Here is an 18,642-nt window from a genome sequence, read left to right on the forward strand (position 1 = left end):
TTCTTCTTGATCGTTGCTATATTTTCTCCTCAACTAAACATTTTGTAATCAATTGATATATAGTAATAGTTTTCTCTTGGTCAATCCTTTAAGCATATTATTGAGCCTTTCGATCCACAAAAGATTTGAAATCTATATCTAGTAGAAGAATAGTTTTAGATCCTCAATTTTAAAACTTCATCATCTAGTAAATTTTCATGTTTGAATGGCACAATTTGAAAGTTTTCATTGACACCAAGAACTTCCAAAACAATAAGTATTTTAAGGCAATCATCCTCCATCATCCTCATACGATGAAGGTCTAAACTACTTTCTAGTTGTTCTGTACCCAATGGTTATGAAGGAAATAACATTCTTACTAGCAAATTTAGTTGTCAAGCATATCTTTTCCTTTTGGTTGTGGATTATATTTCAGTATCAAAATCCTATTGATGTCTTTTTTCCAATGTACACAAGAATGCACAACCACTGTAATGTACTACATCTTATCATCTTTATTTATTATTTTTCAATGTGTACATAAATACAAAGGTTTTATCAGCTTCACAAGCTATAGACTCCAAAATACCACTAACAATTTGATGCCTTCTAATTGTCAATAATCTGATTGTTGAATAGGAAAGATATCCAAGGATAATCATATAAAAACCTTTATTGAATAGACTTTCTCCTACTAAAATCCTATGCAAATAGATGATGGTTGAAACATACACCTCCTTTTTCTATAATTCTTGTGATTATTTTCAAGCTCCAATAGCCTCATACATTAATAGGCTCTAATGATCCCTTAGATTATTGAGAATAGGAAGACCTAGTTAACATTCACCTTGGTTTCAATTAACACATGATATGCATGTGAGCCTAGATGTCAGATGACAATGATGAATCACCATCTACTAATAGCTCAAGTAGTGATAGAAGGTTAGAGTATACATAACTACAAAATCCTATTGACATCTTTTTTCTAACATACATAGGAATGCACAACCACTGTAATGTGCTTTGTCTTATCATCTTCAGTTATTAATGTCAGTGTGTACATAATTGCAAAGGTTTTATCAACTTCACAAGCTATAGATTCCAAAAGACCATTGACAATTTGATGCCTTCTATTCACTAATAATTTTAATTATGGATAGGAAAGATATCCAAGGACAATCATATTTAGACTTTTTTTGAATAGACTTTCTCCTACTAAAAGCCTGGACAAATAGATGATAGTTAAAACACACACCTCCTTTTTCTATACTTGTGATTCCAATACCTACAATATGGATTCCAAGGATCACCCAACTTCATAAAACCATAAAGAAAACATCCCACTATAGAAGTAGCATACATAGCTATCTAGTGATCACATAGTGCTGAAGATGGCTATTGATGCCACATGATGATGATGATGATGAATACTCACCATCTACTAGTAGCTCAAGTAGTGACAAAAGGTCTTCAATGCACAAGTACCCAGAAATAAAATTTTGAGAGATCTTAAGGGGACCTAATGTTGCTTTTGACACACTAGGACTCCTCATGACCCCTTTTGATACATTAGAGTTAACAAGTCTCTGGAAGCACTTATATTTGTTAATAGAGGATATACACCCACTGGATCTAAAATAATCTTATATATCTCACCTCAATTGTTGTCATTTCAGTTTTGAATCTTTCTCCCAACTAGACCTCATTGTCCTTTTATAGTACCTACATAAATATAGAAATTTGAAGTTTGGTGATAAGTTGTACAGATACCTTGAAAATGAAGGTGCATTGAAACACAACTTAACTTGATATTATAAAAAGATATAGGAGGGATGACAAAAAATGAAGCATTCTAGTTGTTAGAAACCATATCAAACCTTGTTTGATTAAAAAATATTGTTTTTATCCTCAATTGATACCTCTATCCATCTCTACCAGTCTCTTCTTGTTCTTTCTCTTGCCACTCTAAAGAATTTTGTGAATTAGGATTCAATGGTTGTAAGAAAGTTTCATGAGAAATCCAAAAGAAATATTTATTTCTTATAAATAACAATTTTAACCCATACTACGTACCCCATTAACCTACAGAGTCATAACTAACAATTAAACCCAAATACTTATACAAACATTTTTTACAATGGAAACAAGCTCATGTTAACAAGTGACAAACTGATTGTAACATGTGAAATTAAGTGTACCACATATGATAATGATGATTTTATTTCTGTGCCCTCCAAATCTAGTGTTGGCATATTGACAGGCTCTGAAGATTTCTGAGATTGTTGAGACTGGAAAGATCTAGTCAACATTCACCTTGGTTACACTAAGCACATGATATGTACATGATCCTATTTTAGATGATGATGATGAATACTCACCATCTACTACTAGCTCAAGTAGTGACAAAATGATATAACACAAGGTTTACTACTACCAAATCCTTTCCTTATCAAGGACTCACTTAGGTTTATCACCAACCCATTAGGGCTTCTTAATACCCCAATCCCTAGAGGATCTTTACTCTATCCTCTAACCCAACTTCAACCTAATTACACCAATATTTAGGTTTGTTTCCACACACAAATGCTCCTTCATACCTCATTGATGATCTTGTTGTTATGGTTTCTTGTCCAAACCTCCCATCCAAGTAGCATGATGACTTCCTTCAATAGTCTTGGAATCTCCTTGGCATTTTGGACACTATACTTGCAAGTTGGAACCGAGTTCCTTACCTACAAGTCAAAATTGCTCAAATTAGAGCTACTAGAATTAGCCCTCCAAACTAAGTTTTTGGAATTTATTTCCAATTTGTTCCAAAGAAAGGGGAAAACAAACTAGATATTCAAATACCCTTTTGGGGAATCTTTAAGATATTGTGGGTCTCTATTCCCTAAGGTATCTATAGACCCAAAAGCACAATTTAAGCCTACTTTCAAGGGTTTCAAACAATGTAGAATGTCTTGTCTAGGGTGTTGTATTTAACCCACCAAAACTGATGTTAGAAACTTTTCCTTTAGTATAATTCAACCTTAATCTTACCTCCTCCTTCTCCACTAATTGGTTTGAAGTATCCAAACATTTTCAAACCCCAAAACTCCTCTTTTTTCTCTGTGATCTCCTAATCATGTGCACAGACTTGCCTAGGGAATCACGTTGAATTCACTTGCCTAGCTTCTCAAGGCCCTACCACTAGAATACATTGTGTACATAGGATCTACTACCATGTCCCTTGAAACCATGAAGAACTCATGATAGGAAGTCATGGGAGATCCATTATGACCAAAACACTCAAAACTGGAACAAAACACTACCTAGTTTAAAATGACTTTCAAGACCTACTTAAATGAATATTTAAAATATAAAAACTTGAAGAGAAAATCATTTTATAAACAAGAGGAATACAAATCCAAAGTTAGATTCTTATATTCAATCCATTTGTGTGTGCAAGACTATCAAAATGCAAAATTATGTCACAAGAACATGCATTAACTTGCTTAGGCATTCTTATTACCATTCTCAACCATTAGGATGTATCTTGATGATGGATATATAGCCTTCCAAGGAGGTTTACACTTACACTTTACAACTTTTGGTCAAAAATTGTCAAGCAATTTTTGCAAAAACTTGCATATCTTGACAATTTTTTGATTTTAAGAGAAAATTTACCTCTCGTCCTGTTGGGAGCCCTTGAATCATCTAGATTGAGTCAGGTATGATGTTAAAAATATGATTGCAACTCTTCAACACCAATATGCATGTTTTTGAACTATGGTGCATGTTTGATAGCTTTCATAGCAAGGTGCATAACTTAACATCTTTTACCTCTTTCCACTTCCTAACTCCTCAATGACATCCTATGAATCCTTATAAAATTGAAAACCCACCATAGATGCACACTTCTCAATGTCCTAGAACTATTCCTTTGAAAACCACAAACTAAAACTTAGAAACACTCCACACACCTATACCTAACAACTCCTAACTTATTCACCATCTTGACTTGGCTAGAATTCGTACACCCCCACCATCTCAAAATGAAAAATAAAACTCACAATCAACCTTGGAAAATCAAGCTTAGACTAGGTGCTCCTACACCATACTCCCCCAAACAAGAAAATATAATCCATCCTTGGATTGATGAGGCTAAGATCCACACCCAACCTTTTAAAATCTAACCTTCTCACCCAAGTGAAATCAACATCTCCTTTTCCCAAACACTGGATGAGATGTTCCTTGTAAGCCTTGTGTCTAGCCTACTTGTAGACTTTGGAATCCACTATCATAGCTACTTGCAAAGGTAGAGTAGAGATAAGCTAAAGGATTTACATATACTATAGGATTTATTGCATAGTCTGATCATTAGATGGGTTAGGTCCTTTATAAGCAATCAAGTTTGCAACATTAAATATTGGGAACAATCCTAGGTTTGCAGGTAAGTCAATTTTATAAACATTTTCTCCATACTTTGTATGTATCCTATGGGGTCCTAGTATTCTCATTTGGGGTTTATGTGGTGTCCCTTTTCGCAACCTTTGTTTGTTCAAGTGAACCATCACAAGGTTTCCAATTTGAAACTGTATATTTCTCCTCGAGGCATCCAATTTTTGCTTAATTCTGTCAGCATTTTCTACCAATGTCTTCCTGACATTTTCATGGACCTCTCTCATTTAGAGTGGAAAATATTAATCATAGCTATTGCTTGGGATTCCTTCTTTTATGGTTCTCAGCTCCCCCATTCCTCTAGGATGTAGACCATAGACTATCTCAAAGAGACTCTTATCTGTGGACCTATGGATGGTATCATTATAGGCATATTCAACTTGCCCAATGAGCTGATCACAAGTCTATCCCTACTCCTTAGTGAGGGACCTTAGAAGGTTTCCAAAAATTCTATTTGTAACCTCTATTTGACCATTAGTTTGTGGATGGTAGGTAGACCCAAAGAAAAAGTTAGTTCCCAGTCTCCTCCATAGGGTTTTCTAGAAGTGTCACATGAATTTAATATCCCTATTGGACACAATACTCATAGGTAGCCCATGAATCCTAACTACCTCTTTAAAAAATAGATTAGTAATCTAACAAGCATCATGGATAGTCTTGTAAGGTACAAAGTGAACCATCTTACTAAACCTATCCACAATCATATAGATCCTATCAAATCCCTACCTTGTTTTTGGAAAACCAACTACAAAATCCATACTAATGCATTCTCATGGACTACTAGGGATTGGAAGTGGTTGGTAAAGACCAACTTTTGAATATGTCCCCTTGGATTTTTTGCATACTATACAACTCTCAACATACTACATGATGTCCCTAGTCATCTTAGGCCAAAAGTAGAACCTAGTGACTAATTCTTGAGTCTTGTTGACTCCAAAATGACCACTAAGTTCCCCATTGTTCTTCTCTTGAATCAAATTCTCCCTCATGGGTCCTGTAGGAACATAAAGTTTACTACCTTTAAATAATAGGTCATTCTACAATGTATAATTAACAATTACCAATGAAAATTATTTTTAAATTATTTACATACCTTGTAAATGTGAGCAAAGTATTCATCATTAGTATAGAGATCTTTGAAGCTATCTATACCTATGCTTTGGAGCTAGATTTCTTGGATTGTGAGGAGTCTTTACTCAAAGCATCAACTACTTTATTTTGAACTCCCTTTTTGTGCTTAATTGTAAAAGTCTAGGCTTGTAGATATCCCACCTACTTTATATGCTTGTTGCTTAATTTATCTTGATAATTTAGGAAGCTTAGGGATTAGTTATCTGAATAAACTATAAATTCCATGGGGAGAAAATAGTAACTCCACTTCCTAAGAGGCTGAACTAGAGCATATAACTCTAGGTCATAGGAAGAGTATCTTTTCTTAGCATCATTGAGTTTTTCACTATGAAAGGCCACTAGTCTTCCTTCTTGACTTAAGATAGCTCCAATGACTACATTACTAGCATCACATTCCACTTGGAAGAGTTTATCAAAAGTAGGAAGTACCAAGGTAGGAAATTTTGCTATTTTCTTTTTGAGGGTTTCAAAACCTTGATTTTCTTGAGGTGTCCAAGTAAACTTTGTCTTCATGCCTCCCTTGATTGTGTCTAACATAGGAGCACATGTGCCACTAAAATACCTAATAAACTTCCTATAATATTGAGCTAGTCCATGAAAATTCATTACATTTTATGTAACCTTAGGAGTAGGCAAACTTAAGATAGCATCTACCTTGTCTTGGTTCATCTTGAGGTTACCTTGAGATAGAACAAAGCCTAGGTATATTAACTCCTACTTCATAAAGTCACACTTCTCCAAATTGATCATTAGCTTTTCATCATGAAACTTCCTAAAAAGAATATGCAGATGCTTAATATGTTCCTCTTTAGTTTCCCTAAAAATCAAGATGTCATCTAAATAGACAACAAAAAACTTACCAATATAGTCTGCCAACACCTCATTCATCAACCTCATAAATGTAGATGCATCATTAGATAAGCCAAATGGCATCAAAATCCATTCATAAAAAGCTTCATTAGTCATGAAATATGTCTTCCATTCATCCCCTTCATTTATCCTAATTTTATGGTAACCACTTTTCAAATCTATCTTGGTGAAATTTTTTGCTTCCCCTAAATAATCCATTAGATCTTCAATTCTAGGTATTGGAAACCTATATCTAATGGTGATTTTATTTATGGCTTTAGAATCTATAAAAAGCCTCCAAGTTCCCCCCTTATTGGATGCTAAAATAGTAGTAACTACACATAGGCTAATGCTTTTCCTAATTAAGCCTTGGTTCAAGAGCTCTTGGATTTATTTTGCAATTCCTCATTTTGTTGAAGATTCATCTTATAGGCAACTTTATTTGGTAGGGTAGCTCCTGGGATAAAGTCTATTTGGTGACTAACAAGTCTTTTTGGAGGAAATATGGAAATTTTCCCATCACTAACAATGGCATTGTATTCCTCAAGTAACTTTTGGACTTCATTTGTATTTCCACCTTCTTTGCAACATTTTCATCTTTTGGTTTTAGGACTAATGCAAAACCAACTCCATCTCCTTCCCTTAGAGTTTACAACAAATCCTTCTCACCAATCATGAGCACAAAAGGTCCTAAGGTCTTAAATTCACCTTCTTCTATAAAGGATTGGATCTTGAAAGTTACTCAATCCTTCCTAAATTAATATGAATTCTTAGTCCCATCATGTATCACTTGATTCTCAAACCACCATTGCCTAGCAAGCAGAAGATGGAATGCATCCATAAGGAGGATGTCACATAGTACTCTATCCTTGTATCTCCCTATAATTAACTCCACCCATGCTTGTTCTCCAACTAGTATATGTTGACCCTTATTGAGCCATGTTACTTTTATGGATTTATATGAGGGATCCTTTTTAATTTCAGCTTGTTGACTACCTCTTCACTGATTATGTTATTAGTTGAACTTGCATCAATGATAACTCTATATACCTTTCCCATGATCTTACATCTGATCCTAAAAAGTGCTCTCCTCTGGCTTGGTTTCTCTTTGACTAGTTCTTTTATCAATGTCCTTCTTATCATCAAATTCTCCACTGCATTTGATTCTAGGGTACCTCAGAGTGCTTGTTGCTACTGTTAGATTCCTTGTGTACATAGTTGACTCTTTTTTTTGGCTCATTGTGAGGTTGAGCCTTTCTTAGGGAACCTATAGATAGGATTTCCTAACTAGTGACAGTGATAACATTTCATGATGGCAAAATAAGAACCTTTTCCTTGGTTTTTGCTCCTTCCTCTCCAACTTGTGTTAGAGCCTCTACCTCTACTAAAACCTCCTCTTAATGAACTTACCTCTTGCTATTCAGTTGTTTTACTATCTCCTTATGTCCTATAATCAGATCCTTCTCCACCATAGCTTCTACCTCTTCCATCTCTACCCTTACCTCATCCTCTGAATTTGAGTCTACCTTTTTTTTATTCTTTTCCTCCACTTTCAAGGCAAGTTTAAAGCATTTATGGACTATTGTAGGAGTCCAAAAATTAATTTGTTCTTGAATGCTCCATTTCAAACCTCCTAGATACTTAGCTACCTTGATGGCTTCATCTTCTTGCACTCTTGATCTCAAGCAAAATTTTTGAAACTCTTCAGTGTAAGTTGTTATGTCCATGTCTTTCTATTTTAAACTTTTCCTCTTCTTATGAAGTTGAATCTCATAATCTTCTAGTAAAACTTTCATTTTGGCTACCATAGCATTCCAACTTTCTATGGGTTTCTTCCAAAAAAATTTCCTTTCTTCCTAGAGGTACTCTCACCATGTGAGGGTTGATCCCCTTAGCCTAGACTTAGCTACTTTGACCTTTTGTACTTCACTCACTCCTTTACATTCAAAATGATTCTCCATTCCTTCACTAGTACATTTCCCCTTTTTTGACCTAAAATTTTGACCAAAGGCCATATTCGCTTATGAATTTTTTATTTTTTATTTTTGTCTGATTTGGTCAAAATTTTGACCAAATTAGGGTTTCCCAATTAGTTCAAAATTTTGATCAAATCATGTTCAATAGAAAAAAAGAAAAAAACTGGCATCACATTTTCATTTTTGGCCTAAGGAGTTGGTTGGATGCACTCTATGTGCATGGTAACCATTTGAGGTAAGAAGTAGCATTTTCCATCGATCAATCCCCTTATATAGTTGTTTATATTTGCATTTTGAGTTGCCATTGGAGATTTGATGTCCACATTTGAAAGGAATTTATATTTATATGAAATTTTCATATGGTTTGTAGTTTGAGTTGCCATTGCAGATGTTTGACAAGTTTGAGTTGCTTGTTTCATTGTTTGACTAGAAGACTTGCTTGGGATTAAAATATTGGCCCTTTCAAGTGATATCACTAAGTGGTAGAAATATGCAAAAAAAAATTGCTAGTTTTTGTTCTACACATATTGCAACCTTATATTTTCTTGGGATGGCTCTGAAAATGATTCTTGGTTATTAAACGGCTTGATTGAATCAAAATTATTTTTTATTTTCTTGTTCAAAGGTTTTAATGGAATAAAAATTAATTTATTAGGTATTCAATTTTAAGCTACAAATATAGAGTTTCACATAACGTATGGAAAAAACATATAAAGTTGTAAGAATAGATATTTTAACACAAAATTTAGGAAATTTTAGAAACATAGTAGCTCAAAAAATCTTCAATTTATGAGAAAAACACAAGAATATCCGAAAATATAGTCTAAATGCTAGCCTTGAGAAGGATAAAAAATGGAAACACTTCAATCATCTCTGCCATCTGATATTTGGGGATTCTTTTAGTAAAAGAAAGAGGGTTTTTATGGTGTAAGAGTGTATACCCTTTGCAAACCCTGAGGCTGCCCTATCAAAGATACAAACATTACAACTCTTTTTTCTAGCATGTCAAATATGTATACAATAAGAGCTATGTACAAAATTAGTAGCAGCTACAAGAAATGTATTTTTTAATTTTTGCAATGGTCTATAGAATCTCTATACACTTTAAACAACATTATAGTTTTTAATGTGGGCACTAGAAAGAAAAATAACTAAAATATAGAGATAAATCTATTTAGGAATCTTTGCACTACTAATCTAATAATATGTTCATTAAAAGAATTAAGAAAACTTTTACAAAATTGCGGCTGACTGAATTGGAATATGTAAATTCATATGTATACCCTTACATCTCTCCTTCCAGTGGGTTGTGAAAAGATAATTTACAATTATAGAGAGCGAACATAGTTTCATATTGAAAATATAAACATTTTATGAAGGAGACCAACAACTTAGATACATCACATGCTTTAAAGATTCTTCACAATCTAATTGTTGTTTCTTCTTCTTTGCTAACCCTTTTATCCATCACTTTGAAATGTAGTTTAGAGTCTTCACATTCAACAAAATTTGATTTTTAGTGGGTTCATTTGAAATCATTCAATTTCATGAGCACATAAAAAAATCTATTAACATTTATAGAAAATTTTAATGCTATTCTATTTTGTACACATGCCTAATGAACTATTTGTGAAGATAACAAGTAAACATATTTCATTTATCTACCTTGTAGTGAGGATCGAAGAAAAGTCCGCTACTAAAGAATTGGAATTCATCATTGAGAGTGTAGGTGGAGGTATTTCTTTCATATTCTTTTGTTTGTTGAATTTCCAAATTTTGTTTCTAGTAGTTCCCAGTATCACAATATTCTCTTTTATAACTCTTTCTTCATTTTGATTATAGAAATGTTTGAGACAAAAATGCTAACATAATATTGGAAAAAGTAAAATTTCATTCAAAGATTTTTTTAGAAAAAGATATGAAATTTCAATGCAAGTTATATATATATAATCCATATATTTAAAATAATGCCCAATGAATTCTCATTAAAATCAAAAAATAAGGATTACTAAATAGTGAGGTTCATATTCACAATTCTATACTCATTATTTCCTCATTCTGATGATGAATATTAGATATAATTCAAAGCATAGATTAAAAATATATTTAATGATATGATTGATCTTTTGAGAAAATAGGAAAAAGTCATTTTAATTTGAACCATAGTTTTAAGAAGATAAGAAAATGATCTGTGTCTTATACTAAAAGAGTCCAAGTTGTGCCTTGTCAATGCCCTGAAAAAATTGAATGACTTTTCAAGAGTAAGATTTTGTTAGCACTTGTTATTAAGAGCCATAAGAAAATAAACTCTTATCATACTAATGGAAAATATACTTAATCATTGTCCATGGTATCTTCTAGTAATGAATTATATTAGTGAAAACAAATTGACAATTAATAAGATTTTTTTAGCACTTGTTATTAAGAGCATAATCAAATATACTCTTATCATACCAACTACAAATATACTTAATCATTGTCCATGGTATCTTCTAGTAATGATGTCTCATTATATTAGCGAAAACAAACTGACACTTAATAAGGAAACTCTTTTTATTATAAATATTGTAGAGGAAAATATACTAGTCATGTTTATGGATATCATATTGTGGAGAAAAATAAAATAACCATTACTTAAAATGTATGATCATCATCAATTGATTAATTATCATAGACTTGAAGATGGTTTCGTTTCTACTGGCAGTTTCATAAATTTTTCTAAATTCATGCTTAACAATGAGAATCACAATTCCTTGTTGATAGAATTAGCATTCTATATGGAAAAATGTATTAACTTGCATTTGATCCTAGCTTGGTTTCTAGTGCACTTCACCAATTCATGGCAATACATTTCATTTTGGTTCATAGCAAAAAATGTGTCCACATTGATGTTTTGGTTGTTCCTCCACTACAAATTGTTCTTCCTCGAGTTTTTAGCTTCCTAAAATAGAGAAAAGTGCCTTTCTTTAAATTACCACCACAATATTTATGCATTTCATGATAGACACTATCTGAAACATGGAAAAAAAAAACACCTAATTTGTCCATATTTTATGAAAAAATTGATACCACCACATTTGATCAATAGAATAGTAATATGTTTGGGTTAATATCTAACTACAAGTGCTTGTACACAAAGCTATACATGTACATAAGGAAAACCAAACAATTGCCAGAATGAATCATACTAAACTACTAAAATAAATAGTCACAACTCTTACACTGAATACAAACTTGCCCTATTAAATGGCCCCAACTTACGATAAACAAGGAGTAATGGAAAGGCTCAATGGAAATTGTTGAATTTATGTCAAAAAAATTTGTTGATATTATAAGATGGGTGAATTTGAGTGAGGTGACCAAATTTTTCTTTCAAAACTATATGTCTAGATATAAACATTAAGTACAACATGTCAATTATTTTTGTAGATATACACATTAATAGACCAACCTTTTCTTTCAAAACCATACGTGCGGATAAAAACATTAAGTAAAAAATGTCCAATATTTTTGTAGATATACACATTAATTACACCAATTTTTTCTTTCAAAACCATATGTGAAAATATAAACATTAAGTACAACATGTCCAATAATTTTGCAGATATATTTTCCTATGAAGAAAGACCATGGCTGACAATATGAACCCAGAAGAAAATAACAAGACAATTGCTAGATTTTGGTCTCAATTTTGAAGAAAAGTTGATAAATTTAATTTTCCTTCCAAAAATTGTAAGATCTTAAAGAATAAAAAAAATTTAATCACAACAGCCCAGAGCCATTGTAGGAAACATGGTCACATTGATGGGGGCCACAATTTTTGTTGATTGTTGAATGTGGATTTCTAACTCGAGGAACATGGAGGTGTGAATGTCCAAGCTAAGGATAACACTCCCATGGAAGAAGATGGTAATGTGCCAGAGGACATGATTGAAGAAGATGGTATTGGTGCAATTGATGAAGATGCTCACAATGATGGTACTAGCACATCTGATGATGATGATGAAGATGGTCTTGATATACCTATACTTGAGAAGGCACACAAGGCACTATATGAAGGCTCCCAAACAACTCTTCTCTCTACTATAGTGTTGTTGGTGAACTTGAAGGTTATGAATGGTTTATGCAATGTAGCAATGTCACATATGCTAAGGTATGCCATTTTTGTCATCTTCAATGTTAGCATACCATTACTATTCATTATATTAACAAGTCATATTTTTTTGTTGTAGGTTGATAGGTGAGTTTTTGTTACCACCATCAAACATTCTACTTTGTTTGTAGTGAGAATTATCTACCATTATGAATGAAATTGGAATAAAGTATTAGACAATACATGCATGTCCCAATAATCACATTCTATATCATAAACAACATGAATTTACAATAGAATACCCTGATTATCATATTAGTAGATATCAGTCAGATCAAATAAAAAAAAGGTGCCTCACAAGGTTCTTTGATACATTCCCATTATTCCACGTCTTCAACGATTATTTAGGCACACTAGCTTGGCACAATTTGGGGATTACCATGAACACAATAGAAGTCAACATGACATTATGCAAATGCCTATGGATGGCTTTAGATTTAAAGAGATAGAAGAAACATGGCCACACTTTAAAGAAGAACCTCATAATCTCAAGCTTTCATTGGCAACAGACGATGTCAATCCATTTGGAGATATGAGACCTATTTGCTTAGTTTGGCCTATTTTTGTTATTAACAATAACATTCCTCCTTGGATGTCCATAAAGATGGAGTACATAATGTTTTCAATGATTGTACCAAGTATTTTTTTATTTAATATTTATCTAAATTAATTTATAAACAGAGCATGAAAGTGGTCATAATAATTATGTAATGTTTATGTCCATTCATTTACTAAGTACCAAGTTAAAGATATGAACTATTATATTGAGCCTCTTATTGACGAGTTGTTGAAGTTATGGAATGGAGTCACTATGTATGACATCTTTAGACCAATAGGAAAAAGACAATTTCAATTCCATGTAATGCTTGTATGGACAATACATGATGCTTCTAGGCTAACTCATTTTTGTGGTATGTTATATTGTTAAGGTCGCATATTTTTAGTCTATTATAGTGCTTACATATTATTTTTGTATGCTTAAGCTACACATGATAATTATACATGATTCAATTGTACATGATCTTTTAGGTCTTTAGACAAAGGAAAAATTTGCATGTCTAGTTTGTCACTGCCCTTAAACTAATTTCATATCATCATACCTTTTTTATCTTCTACTGCCATTGTTATGCATTACTTGAAAAAGTTGTCAACATCCATAGGACTGTCACTTTACTATTTACTTATTCACTATGATTGAATAATGTTTGTAGTAGTTGCATAAGGTTCAGTAGGTTATTACATTTTGAATGGATTAAGAAGCAAATGGTCATGGTATTAAATGTTTTAGGTTAAATTTTATTTACTAATTCTTCTCTTGATATATCTTTAGTAGCGCTTTTATTATAGGGAGATGCTTAAATTATGAGTCTAACTATCTTTTGGTAGTCTTCTTCTCCATTGGATTGAACTCTTCCTTTTCAACTACCCTCCCTTTTGATCTTTGACTACCTTTGTTATGCATAACTTAAAAAAGTTGTTAACAGTCATGGGACTATCTCTTTATTTATCAATTGTGACTTGTATAGCACACACATTAAAAATTAATTTTGTCACACTTAATTACTACTATTTCTGACATGCTCTAGTTTCTTTAACACTTTTGTAGATCCAATAATTAGAGTCTAAATAGATTAAGCAAAAAATGGTCATAGTATTAAATATTTCATACAAAATGCCATTCACTAACTATGCTCTTAATGTGTCATCTATAACAAGTCATTCATTTAGATAGATGTGTAAACTATCATAACAAATTAAGTCTATCATGCTTAATGCCATTATGGTCTTAATGTATTTGTAACAATTCTTTCATTCTAGTTAGATGCTTAAACTATTAGGCTTTGAATAGCTTTCGACACTATTTTCTTGTTCATTGGATTGAGTTCTTTCTTTTGAAGCTTCCTTTAGACTAATTTCATGTAACCATATCCTTTTGATCTTCTACTACAATTGTTATGCATCACCTCAAAAAGTTGTTAAAACCCATAGGATTATCTCTTTATTCTTCACTTATCCACTATGATTGTTGCACACATAGATACTAATTAAGTTTGTCATGTTTTATGACTTTTGTTGTCTGTACACTCTAGGTTCTTTATGGCTTATTTTGACTAGATTTAGTAGTAATATATTAAGATGAAAATGCTCATGATATTAAATGTTTTAGTCAATAGGTCATTTAACTATTTGCGCTTCACTTCTCACCCCCTCCAACCTCTATGATGCCTAAGTATTCTTACCTGAGACTTGAAAAATATTGGTAAGCCAAGACCTACCTAGGAAAACCACAAAACTACCAAGAAAAAAGGTTTCCCATGGTTGTCCATCTGCAATGGGGCGATGGAGTGAAAATATCATGATATGTACTTTGACTTTGTGTGAGTATTTACATATTTACCCTAGAAAAAGACTGTTTAGGTCTTCATGTTTTGCATGTTCAAGCACAGAGGGTAATAAATCTTTATAATTAGGGTAGAAAAATAATAGAGTTGAAGACAACTTATTTTGAAAATCTAAGAATCAAGTTTGAGAAATCTAATTTGGGAATTTGACTTTGATATCATTAAAGTTGAGGAAGATTACACTTTTTTAGTTATAAATTATGAATTGCTTTAGAATATTATTAATGTGTTTTTGATAAGAAATATTTTCTAATGTAAATTGAAATGAAAAAATATTTTAGATTCTGGTATTGATTTACGACTTTGCCCGTGTAAGTGACCTCTATTATTCGTAACTCATTTCTGATTTGGCTTACTATTTGGTGTTGTAGATGATATTTAAGGGCACCAAAATTTCACATTGGTAAACTTTGCTCGACATGTCCCTACTCGAGATGTTAAAGAATTTTGTCAAAAGCTCCCTAACCTATTTAAACATTACTATAAACAATGGATTTTATCATTCAATAAATAGAGACTAGGTACAGTGGTGTTATACCAACTTTAAATATTAAAAATGTAAATATAAACCATTTTAAAGAAGGAAGAGTTTGAGAGTGGGTAGATTCCATTAAATTAAAGCTAGAATTAGATTAAAATTAAGATACATGGAGAGAAGGCCCCACACATAAACAATGTAAAATGAAAAGTGTTACAAAAGTTATTATCTAATTTGAAATCTTAGTTTTTTTTTTAAAGTTTAGAATATGGGTGTGATCGGTCGATTGATTTGTAGTTACTAAGTCTTTGTAAGTAGAAGTTAAAGTTTATATTGTAATGATATTTTTTAAGGGTTAATTGAATTTCATTACTGGCAAGAGGAACCAATTTAGGGGAAAAGCCATAAAGATAGAGCTTCCAAGAAACCACCTTAGAGGTTCCTTTATAAAAGAGTCCTTGTCAATACAGACATCTTGTAGACACTTAAATGAAATGAGAACATTCATTGCCAAAAACCACAAATCTTATCATAAAATACTCAAATGTCATGCTTCATGAAAGTAGGAAATGATTAAATACAATTTTCATATGTCATGCCTCATGAAAGTAGGAAATTATTTAATAGAATTTGCATTAAACATGCGTGGATGTTAAAAAGACTTAATAGTTACAAAGCCAATAGTCCTATGGTGGTTAGCTTTTTCTATATATAATTTGATATTGACTACTTTAATGATTATCATCTAAAGTGATGAAAATGTCTCTATCTACATGAATATAAGCAAAGTAGTAGTTCTAGGAACAAAGTAGAAGGACAATTGGACTAGTATAAGTTATAGAGCCTTAGGCCATGAGTACGAGAATGTGCTAGTGGTAGAGCTAGTAGTTGTATCATTTATAGAGCATATTTAGTTTCTTCATTATGTCTTAAATGATACTAACTAAGCTTATGAGTACAAACTTTATGATTGAGACTCTCTACCTTAAATTAATCAACCTTTTGTTCAGATCCATATAAAAGTTTACTTCCCTTTTTATGTACTAGTTTTGTGTACATAACTAGCTAGTAGTAGCCTAATAGAGATCTTATGATATTTTTGTTGATTTAATATTTACAAATAGTCAACGATATAGGTATGATTTGTGGCCAAATTTATTATCTTCAAAGGCTCATGAAAATTTCCATCTAGAAGGAGTTTGTAAATTAAATATCTCATGTTGTTGTATTTACACTACTTAAACTAGCATTTCACGCCTTTCTTCATTATGTTGTTTCACATCTAGGGAGTCATTTGGTGCAGCACTAACTCTAACAAATGGGATAGCTTGAAAGTTCACCCCATAGTCTATATTGAGATGGATTTAACCCAACTGCTTCTTAACTCCATCAAGATTTTAAGCCCTAGTTTTGGGTCCATTCAATGGATAATATATAAAAATTCTAATTCTTGTTTATATTTTTAAAAGGAAGGTTGTTTTATTAGAGATTTCCCTTGTTTCAAACTCCTAACCTCACACATCTTCAACTAAGAACTCCACCTCCAACTCCATATGCACACAATGATCAAGGTAAAATCACATTTGGACTTGCATATGCAGACAATATTAGAACCTCAACTAGAATCTCATCTCACAGTGGTGGTAGACCCACCAAAGACCTAAAGATAAATATCCAAACTAATCAATAACTAGGTTGGTGATTACTTTGCACAATTATCTCACACTAATTTTGTATTTAAAGAAATCAGATTAGTAGAAATCTAGACCCATCTTGGTTGACATTTCCACCAAATATTGGTCAAAATTTTGACCAATGCTTTGGTTGTGAGTATAGTATGGTGGTCGATCAAAGACAAGAATTGATAAAAAAGTTGACCAATATTTGTCAAAAATTTTACTAATCCATTGATCATGAGCTTGGCATCCTAGTCGTTGATAGACCAAAATTGGTCAAACTTTTGACCATACTTCGGTGGCCATTTCGATTAATATTGGTCAAAATTTTGACCAATAATTGGACCATTTTTTAGTGGCCATTTCAACGAAGATTGGTCAAAAATTAGACTAATAGTTTGACCATTTTTTGGTGGAACTGGTTGAAATTTTGACCAATCACCACCAATAATGCTCACACCAAATGTAGCCTATTTCAACCAAATACTTGGTCAAAGTTTTAACCAATTAGAGGGTTCATCAAAATTTTGATTAAAAAATAGTGACACATAACTTGGTTGCAAATTTGACCAACATGGGTTAAAATTTTGACCATTTTTGTCAAAAAATGGGTCAAATTTTACTAGTGCTTCCACCTATTCCATCACCAACTTAGAGTCCATTTTTTCATTGAACAAAGGAACTCCATCTAGGGCTTTTCCATCTAAGGATTTGATGGATTTTAGGAATGGTTCTTCATTGATAGGAGGACCAAGTTCAAGGATAAGGTCTTCTTCATCAACCTTCTCTTTACCCTTGTTACTAGTTTCACCTTCTTGTTCCCTCTTCTTAGCTATCTCAACAACTTATTCTAACTTGGTTTTCATTGCTTCCAAAGATTCCTTAAGAACTCTATTCTTCTCCATCTCTTTGGTGAATTCTACATTGGTCACCATATTGGAATCTCCCACTAATTCTACAGGTTGAAACATCTACCCATAAATTCCCAAACTTCTTGCTCTAATACAACTCTAGTGTAATACAAGGTTTACTACTACTAGATCCTTTCCTTATCAAGGATTTACCCATTCTTATCACCAGCCTATTAGGGCTTCTTAATACCCTAATCCCTAGAGGATCTTTACTCTATCCTCAAACCCCACTTCAACCTAGCTACACCAATAGTTAGGTTTGTTTCCACAAACAAATGCTCTATCATACCTCATTGTTGATCTTGCTAATATAGTTTCTTGTACAAACCTCCCATCTAGGTAGCATGATGACATCCATCAATAGTCTTGGACTCTCCTTGGAATTTTGGACACCATACTTTCAAGTTGGAACCAAGTTCCTTACCTACAAGTCAAAATTGCTCAAAATAGGGCTACTAGAATTAGCCCTCCAAACTAAGTTTTCAGACTTTATCTCCATTTTTTTCCAAAGGAGGGGGAAAAAACTAGATATTCAAATATCCTTTTGGAGAAAATTTAATATTTTGTGGGTCTCTGTAGACCCAAAAGCATAATTTAAGCCTACTTTCAAGGGTTATAAACAATGTAGAATGTCCTGGCTAGGGTAT

The sequence above is a fragment of the Cupressus sempervirens genome, chromosome 9 (assembly GCF_028749045.1).
Source record: "Cupressus sempervirens isolate cs-2001-9-10 chromosome 9, ASM2874904v1, whole genome shotgun sequence".
Taxonomy (NCBI): Eukaryota; Viridiplantae; Streptophyta; class Pinopsida; order Cupressales; family Cupressaceae; genus Cupressus; species Cupressus sempervirens.